This window comes from Notechis scutatus, chromosome 1 (genome assembly GCF_049901735.1).
Source record: "Notechis scutatus isolate UNSWTSFEM ecotype Mainland chromosome 1, rNotScu1.2, whole genome shotgun sequence".
NCBI lineage: Eukaryota > Metazoa > Chordata > Lepidosauria > Squamata > Elapidae > Notechis > Notechis scutatus.
In genome coordinates this window covers 278,576,933-278,590,765 of record NC_142009.1, presented here as the reverse complement: position 1 = coordinate 278,590,765, position 13,833 = coordinate 278,576,933, and the positions used below count along the sequence as shown (strand labels likewise).

Genomic DNA, 13,833 nt, shown 5'->3' with positions numbered 1-13,833 from the left:
TCAGTGACTTGGAGCAACACAAGCACCATTATTTGACTATACCACCTGTTTTCATTTCTGTTAAATGGGCACAGAGACAATTGAATGATACTATTGAATGACCCTGGGAGGAAAAGGGCTTAGTCAGTATAACCTAGAACACCTGATGTATCACTCTGGCCCATCCTTCCCAAAGGAAACTTTTGTGTTTTGATTCTTTCCCCCCTTCCTTTTTCCCTTTTCACCACTTGCCTGGGAGAGGGGGTGTCTGGCATTTTCATAATGCCTCCCACACAGCAGCTGGCTGGTTGGCACAAGGGAATGCTGGTAGGAAGCAGCTGCAGTGAGAAGGATGCTCAGGGATGCGGGAGCCGCAGATAAAGCTGAACCAGAGTGTTTCTGCAGCTCAGGAGATGAAATCCTGGAGAATTTTTGCCTGAAGCAAAGGATGTTTCCCTCCTCCTAAAACAAGCAGCAGCCTGCAGTCCCGGGAGGAGGGACCCAGCGGAGCAGCTCAGAAGCAGCTCGTCTTGTCTCTAAGGTAAGATCCTGGTTTTCTCCACGATGAGCTTAGCCGATTTCTGGACTTAGACCCATCCCCTCACCTGTCTATACCTCGACCTGTATGTTTCTTTGACCTGTAGTAAAGCACTTCTGTTACCTTTGGGAATCTCTTGCTTTGGCTGCTTTGAGGGGGATGGCTTGTGCCCCAAATTTCTGCGTGATGGTTCTCCCCCCTCATGTTATACAAGCGATGTCACTTCAGTTAATGAAGAGAGTTGCGGGAAGCAGGTCAATTTGATTGCTCCTGTTGCGGTTTAGTCTCTGTCTCGGTCTCTCTCTCTGTCTCTCTCTCTCTCTTTTTTTTTTCTCTCTCCTTTCCTCCCCCCCCCCACCTCTCTCTGCTCTTAATTTCATTGGGGACCGCACTGTGCTTGCTTGTGTTAGTGAGTGAGATAGAGAAAGACAGAATAAGGGTTGAAATCTAACCTGCGAGCATTCCAGATGCATGAGAACGGTGCTCTCACACTTCCTCTCCAGATTAAGCGTTTGAATTAGCCAATAGGAGCCGCATTCCCCCCCCCCCCCACCTCAGTTTATAACTTCCAACGAGTGGAGGGAAAAGGTAAGGCTTTTAATGCCAGGAAACCTGGCGTTACTTTAACCAAATGTGGATTAGGGATAGTTTCCTGAGCAAAACACCCTAACCCCAAACATGGATGGGAACTTTAGATACGGATTGTGATGTACCTAGATATAGAGGGAATCACAAACAAGGGTGCAAATAAAGCAGCGTTTTTCAAACTTGGCAACTTGAAGATGTGTAGGTGTCAGCAGAATTCCATTGGCTAGGTACTATTGAGAAGTTTGGCATCTTTAAGTAGCCACGTTTGAAAAAGAAAAAACACTTGGAGCGTGTTGATTTGTACATCGGAGAAATAAATGGTGGGTGGTTGTGAGTGTGAATTTGGCCTTTACGGAAGCTTTAGTATTATGCTTGGACTAAATATTTAAACATGCATTTCTCCATAATGATTTCATTGAAATATGGGAGGTTTTTTGCTACCATACCTTCAGAAAGGATGCTTCAATCTCAGTATCTATTCTAAACTCCCCCTCTCTTAGTTCTTCACTTAATATATTTATTTTATTAGGCTTCCTAATTAACTTCTTGTCAGAAGAAAAAAATGGTCTGTTTAGTGCAGGTAGGTGTGCAAATTGAACAGATCCCAAAGAATTTATGTCCTGAACACAAGTAGCTTCATGTAATTATTTAGTTCTTGTTTCCTATGTAGTAGTGTACACTGGACAGACATTGATCTTAGCTGATTTGGGAAGGAATTTATTTAGAGCATGAATGAACACTTTTACTAATGTGTGCACTGAATTCTGAAGTCTAATAGTGTAAATATTTGAAAAATGAAAAATTGAGAGCTATATTGTCATCTATATTGTCATATTGTGTGAATATACTGCTCAGTTCGAACTATTCTGAAATGTATATATATATAAAATATCTTGCAAAATTACACCCTTCCTCAAGGAAAAAAGGCCTGGGTGGGTTGCCCTATATGTATAAAATTATGATATTGGGAACATACTACTGGTGGATAATTGTGAAAACTAGCTGTCAGATTCAGATACATAATGGTCCTGCATGATGTTTTTATAGAGAGTATGAATAGTTTTTTTTAATCATCTGGAAATCAAGATCTCTTATTTGAATACAATATCTCTTTACAGCCTTAGGAATAATTAGAAATAGAATTTCCCTCCAATTTTACTTGCACTTGCATATCCAGTAGCACACTTTCAGATGTTAAGAGCATTTTTCAAATCATCGGGACAAAGGAAAAGAAGACAAATATCTAATTTGTGTCTTTTTTGTATTATAAATATATCCGTGTAGCAAAACATTCCAGAATTCAGATGAAGAGAGTTGGAAAAGACCATGGAAGTCTTCTATCTAGTCCAACCCCCTGCTCAAATAGGAGACCCTATCTATACCATTTCAGACAAATGGCTGCTCAATGTGTTGTTAAAAGCCTACAGTGATGGAGCATTCATAACTTCTGGAGGCAAGTTGTTCCATTGGTTAATTGTTCTCACTGTCATGAAATTTCTCCTTAGTTCTAGATCGCTTTCCTCCTTGATTAGTTTCCATCCATTGCTTCTTGCCTTGCCTTCTGGTGCTTTGGAAAATATGGTAGGTCTCTTCTTTGTGGCAGTCCCTCAAGTATTGGAACACTGTAATCATTTTGCCCCTAATCATTCTTTTTCATTGGTTTTCAGTTGTGTTTTGTTTAAGGTAAACTCTAAGTAAATTGCATTGGGCTACAAATGAGTTTTGTAATATGGTGAAGTTTCCCAGCAGTTCCCAATTTGTTGGGTGTGCATTCCCTTAACCTCATACATTATAAGATCTGTGATCCACTGAATCTGAGGGGGGCTCAAAAGGTCAAAGTACCCGAGAAGACAAGCAGAATCAGAATGGCTCATATATATGTATGTATGTATGTATGTAGGTCTAGGTGTGTTCGGGTCTTTTCCCGTGTAAGATTAAGAGTATCTTGGTGACATTTCGGTGAGGTCCCAATCACCATCCTCAGGCTGGTGCTTTTGGCTTCGTGCCAGTGCAAGCAGTGTGTGATCGGAGCTGCCATCTCTCTATAAATACTAGTGGTGGGGGCTGGTGTGCTGGGCTGGTTGGCTGTGCTGCTGCCTCTTGATTGGTTGATGGAGTTGATGTTGGTATAATGGGCTGTGTGATGGCCTTGTGAGTTTTGTCCTGGATCTTGTGCTGTAATCTCCTGGGTCGGTTTTTTTGTAGTGATCTTTTTTTTCCCATTAGCCTCTCGTGTTTTAACGGCTTGGGTAATGGGTTGTGTGATGGGCTTGCGAGTTCTTTAGTTGTGGTATCCTGGATCCTGTGTTGTAATCTCCTGCGTAGTTTGTGTTTTGATCACTTTTCCATTAGCCTCCTGTGTAGTAATGGATTGGGAAATGGGTTGTGTGATGACCTTGTGAGATTTATTGCTGTGGTATCCTTGGTCTTGTGCTGTGATATCCTGGGTCATTTGCTGTGTTGCAACTTCTTGAGTTCTTGTGGTGTAATTTCCTGAGTTTTTTTTTTATCCTAAGCGGGTGGCTGTGATGTAGCATTTTGGGTTTTAGTCTGGCTTCAAGTTTGGGGTCTGGGTCTGTGTTCTTGGAGTGTGTCAGCTTGTTTGGTTTTGGGGTCGGGGGTGCGACAGCTGGCGCAGAAGCCTTGGTCTATTTTCTGGATGGTGGTTGTCCTTCGTTTATAGGATGGGCTTGGGCCTGGGTCTGATGAGGGGGATTGGTGGGTGTCCCGTGTTGTTTTGGGTCTGGTGTTGGTTTTCGTGGCTGGGACTCGTTTGTTGGTGAGGGCTAGCTTCCAGATGTCTGGTAGGTGGGAGGTATCGTCCCATCTATTCATGTTATGAGGGTGTTTCTCTATCTCGATGGCTTCCCTGATTATTCTTTTGTTGGAGTGTTCAGTGTTGGATATTAGTTTGGTTTCTTCAAAATTAATTTCATGTCCTGTGGCTTTAAGGTGCTGGAAGAGGGAGGAAGTATTTTCTTCTCTTCTGACTGCGTTTTTGTGTTCTGCGATGCGTGCATTTATTCTCCTGTTGGTTTGTCCAATGTATGTGGCTGGGCAATTGTTGCATGGTATTTCATAAACTCCTTGGTTTTCTAGCTGGATCTTGACTTTGGGGTTTCTTAGGATGTTGGCTATTTTTGGGTCAGTGCCGAAGGCTGTCCTGATATTGTGTTTGTGGAGAAATTTGCTGATTTTTTCTGTGGTGCCTTTGATGTAGGGGAGGAGTGCGATACCGTTGTCTTGTTCTGTGTCTTGGTTTTTTTGGAGGTATCTCTTTTCGGATTAGATTGATGATAGTGTTTCTTTGGAATCCGTTGGAAATTAATACGTTAGTGAGGGTGTGTAGTTCTGTTCTCAGGTGGTCTTTGTCAGCTAGGTGTTTGGTTCTGGAGATGAGGGTCTTGGCTACAGAGTTGATCTGTGCAGGGTGGTGATGGGATTGTGCATTTAGGTAGCAGTTGGTGTGTGTGTTTTTCCGGTAGATGGTGTGTCCTAGGGAGCCATTGGGTTTTTTGTAAATTAGGACATCCCGGAAGGGAAGTTGGTTGTTGGTTTCTGTTTCCATGGTGAATTGTATTTTGAGGTGTAGGTTGTTAAGATGTGTAAGGAAGTTGTCTAGTTTTTCTTTCCTGTGTGGCCAAATTACGAAAGTGTCATCTACATATCTGAGCCAGAGTTTGGGTTTGTGTTCGGATTTGTCTAGAGCGTTGGTTTCAAAGTGTTCCATGTATAGGTTAGCGATGACAGGTGAGAAGGGTGATCCCATGGGTGCTCCTTCTATCTGTTTGCATCTTTGTCCATTGTGGATGAAGTATGTGTTGGTTAGGCAGTGGTTGGTCAGATCTAGGATGTGTTTGGTGGGGTTGTATTTGTTTTAGATGACTGTCAAGGCTTCTTTGATGGGTACTTGGGTGAAGAGGGATATGACATCGAAGCTCACAAGTAGGTCGCTGGGTTGTAGGTTTTGTTTCTTTATTGTTTCTATGAAGTGGAAGGAGTTTTGTACGTGTGAGGTGCTGGATTCTGTGTAGGGCTGGAGTTGTCTGGCACGAAGCCGAAAGCACCAGCCTGAGGATGGTGAGTGGGACCTCGCCGAAACGTCACCAAGATACTCTTAATCTTACACGGGAAAAGACCCGAACACACCTAGACCTACATACCTGTACTCGTGAAAATCTATGAACATATATATATTTTCTTAAGTTTTCGCGGGTATGTATGGTATTCAGCTTTGTTCGGGTATTTTCCCACATCATTATAGTTGTGCTTTTAAAGTTGCAGTATATATATTAGGAAACTTTAGTGGCACAGCTTCTTATGCAGAAAATCAAAAGATGTTCTTGAAATTCTCATGGCATAACTATTACATGTATATAAAATCTCCATCCCTGGTTTTGCAGCTGAAAATCAAAAAGGTAACTCAAAATATTAAATAGCTGAACACGTCTAACATACATATTAAACAGTTTTTATGTTTCCTTTCTGTATTTCAGCACTTTATCTATTTATATCTCTTTCCTTAATTAAAGAGAGCTGGCCAATTAACAGTATTAATATTCTTCATGGAGAAAAACTTTTGATAAACAAAATGTAGGTATGTTTTAATTAATATTGATATTGCTTGTCAGTTACCGGCACTATCAATATTAGGTACTGGTGAAATCCCGGAAATTAGAGGTAACAGGAAGTTACCAGTACTGATGAAATACAGGAAATTAGAACATGGATTATTAAAAGCCCTTCATATCAAGGAATGAGTAAGAGCAACATCTCCGGAATGAGCCATGAATAATAACACTCAGAAGAAGTTGTGAAAAACAGGTACACATATGAATATAACAATAAGGTGAGTTTGTAACTGACAGAAACAGCAAGAAAGTTGAAAGTTGAAATGAAATTCAGGGAATAGAAATTCTTAAAATATGTCAAATGTTCATTTTAACTATTAATTTTGCTACAGGGCTTCCACAAAAGCTACAAGACTAGGATTGTTATGATAAACTATCAAACATGAGGGAAGTATTAGGATACAGATAGTATTCGTATTAGGATACACGTAGTACACTAACATTCATTTAGTGATGTTCAAAGTTATAATGGTACTGAAAAAAGTGACATACAACTGGTCTTCTCACTTATATTCCTCACAGTCACGTGCTCAAAATTCAGGTATTGGGCATTTGTCATATACTGTATTTAGGATGGTTGCACATCCCAGGGCCACATGATCACCATTTGTGACTTTCCCAGCCAGCTTCTGACAAACAAAGTCAATGGGGGAAGCTTCATTGGCCTAATGACAGAATGATTCACTTAACAGGAGTAAATTGCTAAACAACCAAGGCAAAAAGTTATAAAATTGGATATGACTGACATAACAACTGCCTTGCTTAGCAACAGAATTTCCGATCTCAATCGTGGTTGCAAGTCGGGGACTATCTATAATCTGGTTCCAGGAAGACAGTAAGGCAATTCCATTGCTAGAATCAAAATCCTCCTACACTAACTTGCCCTTCCCAGTCTTCTTGTGTTTTGTGATGATCTCAAATTAAGAGTTCCAAGAGTTTTTCAGTATTTAGGGCACTCTGCCCAACTTTATGATCCGTTCTGGTATTGGCTCAGCCAATGACAGACTAGCAATTTATTCTTGATCATCAAGGATGCCAGTGTAGGATATTTCATAATCTTGTTATATAATACCCATGAAATATATTTTGAAAGTGCCCAAATAAAATTGCTTGCCAGCATTTCACCCCAAAGTGAAGAATGTCTTTAAAAATTCCTTAAAACACAAAACCAAGTCATGCAGCAAGTGAAAATATAGTTTTTGGCTGCTTAACAGATGGGCAGAGAAATTATTGTAGTGGAGGAAACTGTGGGAAAAGAATCATCAGGTCTTATGATCATAGGATGTTTAAAGTGACAGGAACAACCTGGTTGGAGAAAACCTTAGAACTGTGAGTCAAGGCACCTATATAGTTTTCAATAACAGATATTCTGAGATAAACTCCTGCCTTGTTGATATCAAATATATGCACCAGTCATAGCACAAGTGTCAGGATATGTATACTGAAAAATGATATGGTTGAAAATGATTTAATTGTCTATTATAGCTCCTAACAAGCACAAACCAAATTCCTATTCTCTGTGCAATTATCAGATTTTTCCTCCTCCCATCCCCCACTGTAAATTTCTACTACAAAGTTAACAAGAGGCCTCTTCTGCCTTGGGAACCATTCGTTCAGAAGGTAATCCCTATTCGCCTTAATAACAATGTTTATGGGTAAATCTTTGGAAGCATTAATTATATTACAGGTAACTATGAGTAAGATAAGCACAAAACTGGGTTTAATTTATACTCAGAAACTATTAAATAATTTTTGTTGTTAGCAGCTTTGTGCTTAGTCATTTTTGGCATTACCTACACTAGGTTAATAATTGTTTATTTTATCACCCACACTAGATTTCTTGTTCTTTGTAAGTACTTGCCTTTAAGCAATAAATAACTTGGACCCTAAATAGAGGCTGTCTCTATTCATATGGATCACAGGAGTCTCCAAGCCCTTTCGTATCCTGCACTTCTTAAGTTTAAAGTTCACACTAAAGTATAGCAATGGTATGTGTCACTGTATGCCGAATGTGTGTTATAAAATGGGATATGTTGCTGGTCTTACTAATGGTCCATGAATTTGTTGAATGAGTTAGAACTTCAGTCATCAGCCAATATATGTGTGTCTTCAAATCAGCATTGACTCCTAGTGACAAATCCCTGCAGTTTTCTTGACACAATTTCATAAGTGGTTTGCCACTGCTTCCTTTCTAGGCAAGAGAGAAAGTGACTGGCCCAAAGTCACCCAACTGTTTTCATGTCGAAGGAAAGAATGGAATGCAATCTCCCCATTTTTAGCCTATTTAAAATGTGTTTTTAACCTTTAACCACTATACCAAACTGTAGCCATCAACCAAACTCATTTTTTTTTAAAGTTAGCTTGCTGGAACCATGGCATACAAATTCACATCAAGGTAGTAAGGTTAATTAGTGATTTTTCCTTCTTCCTAGATCTGATATAAAATCAGGCAACAGCGCACTTCACCAATAAAGAATTCTCTTCTCTTCTCTACAGGTAGCCCTTGATTTACAACAGTTCATTTAGTGACCATTCAAAGTTACAACAGCACTGAAAAAACTTACTTATGACCATTTTTCACACTTACAACATTGCAGCATTCCCATGGCCACATGATCAAAATTTGGACACTTGACAACTGACTCATATTTATGAGAGTTGCAGTGTCCTGGGATCATGTGATCTCTTTTTGTGACCTTCTGACAGACAAAGTCAATGGGGAAGCCAGATTCATTTAACAACCATGTTGCTGCAGTGATTTATTTGTGGCAAGAAAGGTCATAAAATGGGGCAAACCTCAGTAAATGTCTCGTTTACCTAGAAACAGAAATTTGGGGTTCCGTTATGGTTTTAAGTTCGGAACTACCTGTGGTCTGAGCTGAAATACCTGTTGGGGAGGAGCAGAAGTAGAAAATCACTGCAGCAGTTTTCTTGTCATATGTAATGCAAACACACCCACAGTTAAGGTGCCAAATATTCAAGACTAAGTATGCTTTTTAAGGATCTAAGGTGCAGAATTCCCAAGCAACTCTTTCCTTCCAAGTAAAAATGTGAGCTTAGAGTTTGTAGCAGGAATTAATGGATTTAAATCTGATGTAACTTTCAGTGCAAAGGTTACATTCAGTAGTGGGATTCAAATAATTTAACAACCAGTTCTCTGCCCTAATGATTTCTTCCAACAACCAATTCACCAAACTGCTCAGAAAGTTAACAACCGGTTCTCCCGAACTGGTGCAAACTGGCTGAATCCCACCACTGGTTACATTGATTCTATGAATGAATTTGGATCTAATTCAGCAATATTATGAAGTCTTTTTATGACACACAAATCTGCTGCAGCAGGTTGTTTCCTCATTCTGCCTGTGATAAAACTGACCAGTATCTGAGATCAGGAGTACTGTATTATAATAACACTACAGGGAAAAGTAGAAATCAGTTCCCAGTAATTGTCAGCACATGTGCAAATATTAATTCCCTTTGAAAAAGTGGAAGAGTTTGAGGAGATATTTTATTTTCACATGCTCCCATTTCAGCATTTGTTATTCGTTTACTCTCACATGAAGGTACAAGCTGTCAAAATTTAACAATTTATTCTTGATATGACCTTAGGTGATGAGAAAGATTGGTACTCCGTAAATGGCTATTTTGCATATTTAAGTTAACAACTGTACATGACAACCCATGATAAACAATGCCCCAAATCTAAGTATAATTTACAAAACTATTAGGTGAGATAAGCTCATATTTTCTTAGCCTTTAAATTAGCAACTTAATTACAGTTTTAATAAGGTGTTTTATATTTCTTTTTTCATCCAATTTTTGACAAGTGATTATATCATAGGCAAAATATTCAAGAATGAAATCTTGAATATTTTACTTATGATTTAATCCTTTGTTAAAAATTGGATGAAATTGTGATGCATGTTTTAAGGTTAAATCAGAGGCAGTATTTAATAAATTATGCATGGCATTTTAATTACTCTAGACTAAGTAAGTTTTCCCTAGAGAGTCTATCTTATTAAGTAGAAATTAATTTCCTAGGAATGCTTTATAACAGTCATGTTCTTATTTTGATTTTCTACTTTTTAAAGTTGAGAAATAACAAAACAGTGTAATTCAACTATACAGTAATAATCCCTGGGATATAGAATATGGGCTTGTGGCTTAATTTAAAGATTTAGAATAATTCAAAGATATAATTTGAATAAATGTCTCCTTTGATAATTCTAGGATCTATATGCGTAAGAAATTTTTTTGGAAGTTTGCATTTATTTAATGTCAGTCATAACAGGGTCTTCTCTCATAATATGCAAAGCCAGTTCTGTACAGTTTCTCTAATATGGATGCCAGCAAGTGATAATACTGGATTAGTGAGTTGTTTCCATTGTTAAGGAGGGATGTATAGTAGCTCTTAAACTCTCTTCATGACTCACATGGCTACTCTTCTTTTTCTCAAATTAAGGATGTACATTTATTTGTTTGTAACTATATATTTTCACAAATAAAGCATGTAAAAAAGCACCACTTAATCTACCAAATCCAGCATTTTGTGACAGAACTTTTCCTTAGGCTAGTGGAGCTCCCTTTTCGCTCCCTTTTAATCAGCTGGTTCCCCAGTGCACACCAAGGGCTTTTCCCCACTGCTGAACTAACATGCGATCCACCCATCCCTGAGTCAACAAAAAAGAAGCATTGCAGCAGGAAATCTGCTCTTTGCATTGCCAGTCCTTATCCTGGTTCTATTGTCTCAATGACAGCATCATCCAACTTCCCTCCAAGGCAATGGGAGACAAACCCTATCAGACTTCATACACGTTGAAGCTGGCCTTGGAAACCATTGGAAAAGGGGGAAATACCACTTTAACAGTAACACAGTTTATGAATCACTTAAGGCTGTTTCTCTGATCCAAAGGCTGAGGGGTGAGACGAAGGCAACACGATGGGGACAGAAGCCAAAAAAAAAAAAAAGCATGCTTGAGCCATGGTTATGTGCAAGTGATGAAGAGCCCCAAGAATGCATCAGACCCTCCCCTATTTTAACAGATCCAAACATATAAGCAAGATGCAAATCGAAGAGCGAATTTAATCAGCTGGTCGCTTTAACATTCTAACACTTTATATTGTATATGTACTCAAAGGTCAAATTCCAATTTAAAATGTATTACTGTAATAATAAGCCTTGGTGGCAGTAGTTAGAATGCAGTATTGCAGACTAACTTTGCTATCTGTCAGCAGTTTGATTCTGACCCGTTCAAGGTTGACTCAGCCTTTCATCCTTCCAAGGTCAGTAAAATGAGGACCCAGATTATTGGAGGCAAGTTGCTGACTCGGTAAATAGAACAATAGAAACTAATGCAAACTTTAAAAAACAACCAGAAAAAAGATTGAACATGTAGAAAAGAAAAAAAGAAAATCAGAAAAGAGAGAGAAAGCAAAACTATAGTAGAGAAAAAGAATATATAAAGAAATAACTCCCTATTTATCACAATAAGTATAAACAATTTTAGTAACTTAACACTTTCACTTAAAATACAACAAATGTCTCTTTTTCCCATATCCCATCTCTTATCTATAAACAAATCCTTAAAATTTCAGTCCTTTTGTCAGCAGAAATCCATAAAGAGTTACCGGAGATAACAACACCTCTATTTTAACCTTGATTAAATAAATAATAAATAAAATTCTTCAAAGGTTTACCAAATCTTTTTTGTAAATTCAATTTGGGAAAATTATTTAGGTACATTTTGGTTTGCTATTTGTATCACCCTTTTAATTATTAAAATATCAGCTGGTTTCTTCTGTATGCCTAGTGTAAAATCTTTTTCCATATTTCTTGTAGCATGTATTTCAAATCAGCTTCAATCTTGTCAAGTGAAATATATTCCTTTTCCATAACATCTTTTAAACACAGACTACCTATAGAGGCTTAAAATTAATTCCTGGGTCAATCCTCAAAAATATCCTTCAATGTGTCTAATGCTTAAATATTTTGCTTCATTTTATATTTGTAAGTCAACTTTGAGCATTCTTCTCCTTTAGGAATCTTTAGTTCCCTCTATTGTCCAATTTTTAAAGTCTTATCTTATTTTTTAAGCAATTCAAAACAAGGAGTCATAGTGGCGTAGTAGTTATAGAAGGCAGGCTGCCCAAAGCCTGGAGTTTGATCCTGACCTAAGGTTGCTTCAGGTCGGTAAAATGAGATCAGAAAAATGAGGACCCAGATTGTTGGGGACAACATGTTGATTCTGTAAACCATTCAAAGAGTACTGTCAAGAACTATGAAGTGGCATATGAGCCTAAGTGCTGTTGCTCTTTTCCCATGGGAAGGGTTTTTTTAAAAAAATAATTCCAAAATTTTATTTTAGATTTATTTGGATCCCTAGTCTGTTTGTAACTTTCTAAAACCCAAGTTATAAACTTTTGCTGTTTAGTAAAATGTTTTTAAGTCCTTAAACCTATATTTAAAACATCTTGCACTAAAGTTTGATGAAAACTCACCAGTGTTGTAGAATACCTTGATCCAAAAGTTCCTAATAGTGGAAAAGCAGCTAACAAGCAGTTTGCAAAAGTGAGTGAGAAATAAATATACAAACCTAATGTCCTTTCAAAGGTGCTGAGTGCAATTTGAGCAAGGTGCTACACCCCCATCTCTCAGAGCTCTAAACCTACTGAAAACTCCTCTCTTGTAGTCTCCTTTTAAGAAGCAACTGTCTGGAGCACTTGTGGATGATCTCAAGTCCTCTTCTTGTCTAGAGAAGAACTAGAATAGCTGGACTATTCATCTCATTTTTCACAGCTTCTTTCCTTTTCAGTCCACCATTTCTTCCCTGTCCCCATATTTTTAACTTTTGATGGAATACACATCATTTTATTTTGGACTTCACACCAAGACTGTGCACAATATTTGTGGTCTCCAAAGCAATCTAGACAGTTGATGGAATTTACATGATTTACATCAGTTATATAAACTGAATTTTTGATCCATATTCACACCTATATATATATATGTAGAAAAATAATTAACATAAATATGTAATAAATAAAATTATGTAACTGACATAAATTACTTCAATAAGGTAAGTCCAGATTTAGTGGACAGTTGGATTTAGGGGATAACCTTTTCCTCCACAATTAAACTGAGGTTTTTCTATATCTGAAAATTGGTGCTATAAAAGCATGGCACTATGAAAAAACGCTACTGTCATATTTTGGAATATTCCTTGCAGTCTCCATTTGCAAAGAAAGTCTGAGGAAAGTTATAAGAAGAAATTGCTGATACCAGCACACTAAGAGTTGGATTATACAAGTTGGAACAATTCAGTGAATGACTTGTTTTTGTGCTAATTCAACACCCAATTGCCTATTTATTTTAGCAACACACTGAAAGATAATATAGAGCTGGCTTTTGACCAAGATGGGACAATATTAGAAACAGAAAACATTGCCAAATATTTGGATAACTTTGACTGCAAGTCTTGGAACTGTTTTCTGCCCCTCCTCTGCTTCACCTAAATTAGGACATAGGGGGAAAAAAAAGTATATGGCATTCTGTGGTTTTCTTAAAGCTTTTCTAATAGAAACTTTTTCAACATTTTTTTTCTGAAGGGGTATTCTGTTCTTATACCTCACTTACAAGTTTTGACATTTTTCTCCAGAACCTATTTTTGTAGAAGGAAGTCACTGAAGATTTACACTGTAATATTTTTTCTTTGGAGGAAAAAAAACCACAACAAAACTCTACCACAAGGAGGGAGAATAGCAAATGTTCTGAATGGTCAATCAGCATAGTTTTGCTTATGAGTTAAGACCCAACCTACTGACCATTCATCATTCAGAATCATTTAATTGTTTCTAAGATAGGTCTGCTGTGTAACACATTTTGAGAATCTGGTTTCTATCTGCACTAGAAATCACTGCTCCCACCTTACCATACCATGTGTTGCTGTGAGGATCAGTGCAATGTTTGTGCAGTAACTATTTAATTGGCAAGGCAGAAGGTAAATAGCATCCAAAAACACTGGAGCAGGGAACACAAGAAACATGAAACAAGGAAAAGTTGAATGTTGAAGAGGAAATGGAAGATACTATATTGAATGT

General features: G+C 37.9%; 1 protein-coding gene across 1 annotated transcript in view; it reads left to right on the top strand.

The window, feature by feature from the left end:
• Nucleotides 1–466: 466 nt before the first annotated feature.
• Nucleotides 467–13,833, top strand: part of PAK6 (p21 (RAC1) activated kinase 6) — a 64,421-nt gene continuing 51,054 nt past the window's right edge. Inside the window, exon 1 of the mRNA XM_087951721.1 lies at nucleotides 467–520. The gene's annotated coding sequence lies outside the window, so the exon portion shown is untranslated. The remainder of the gene's footprint in view (nucleotides 521–13,833) is intronic.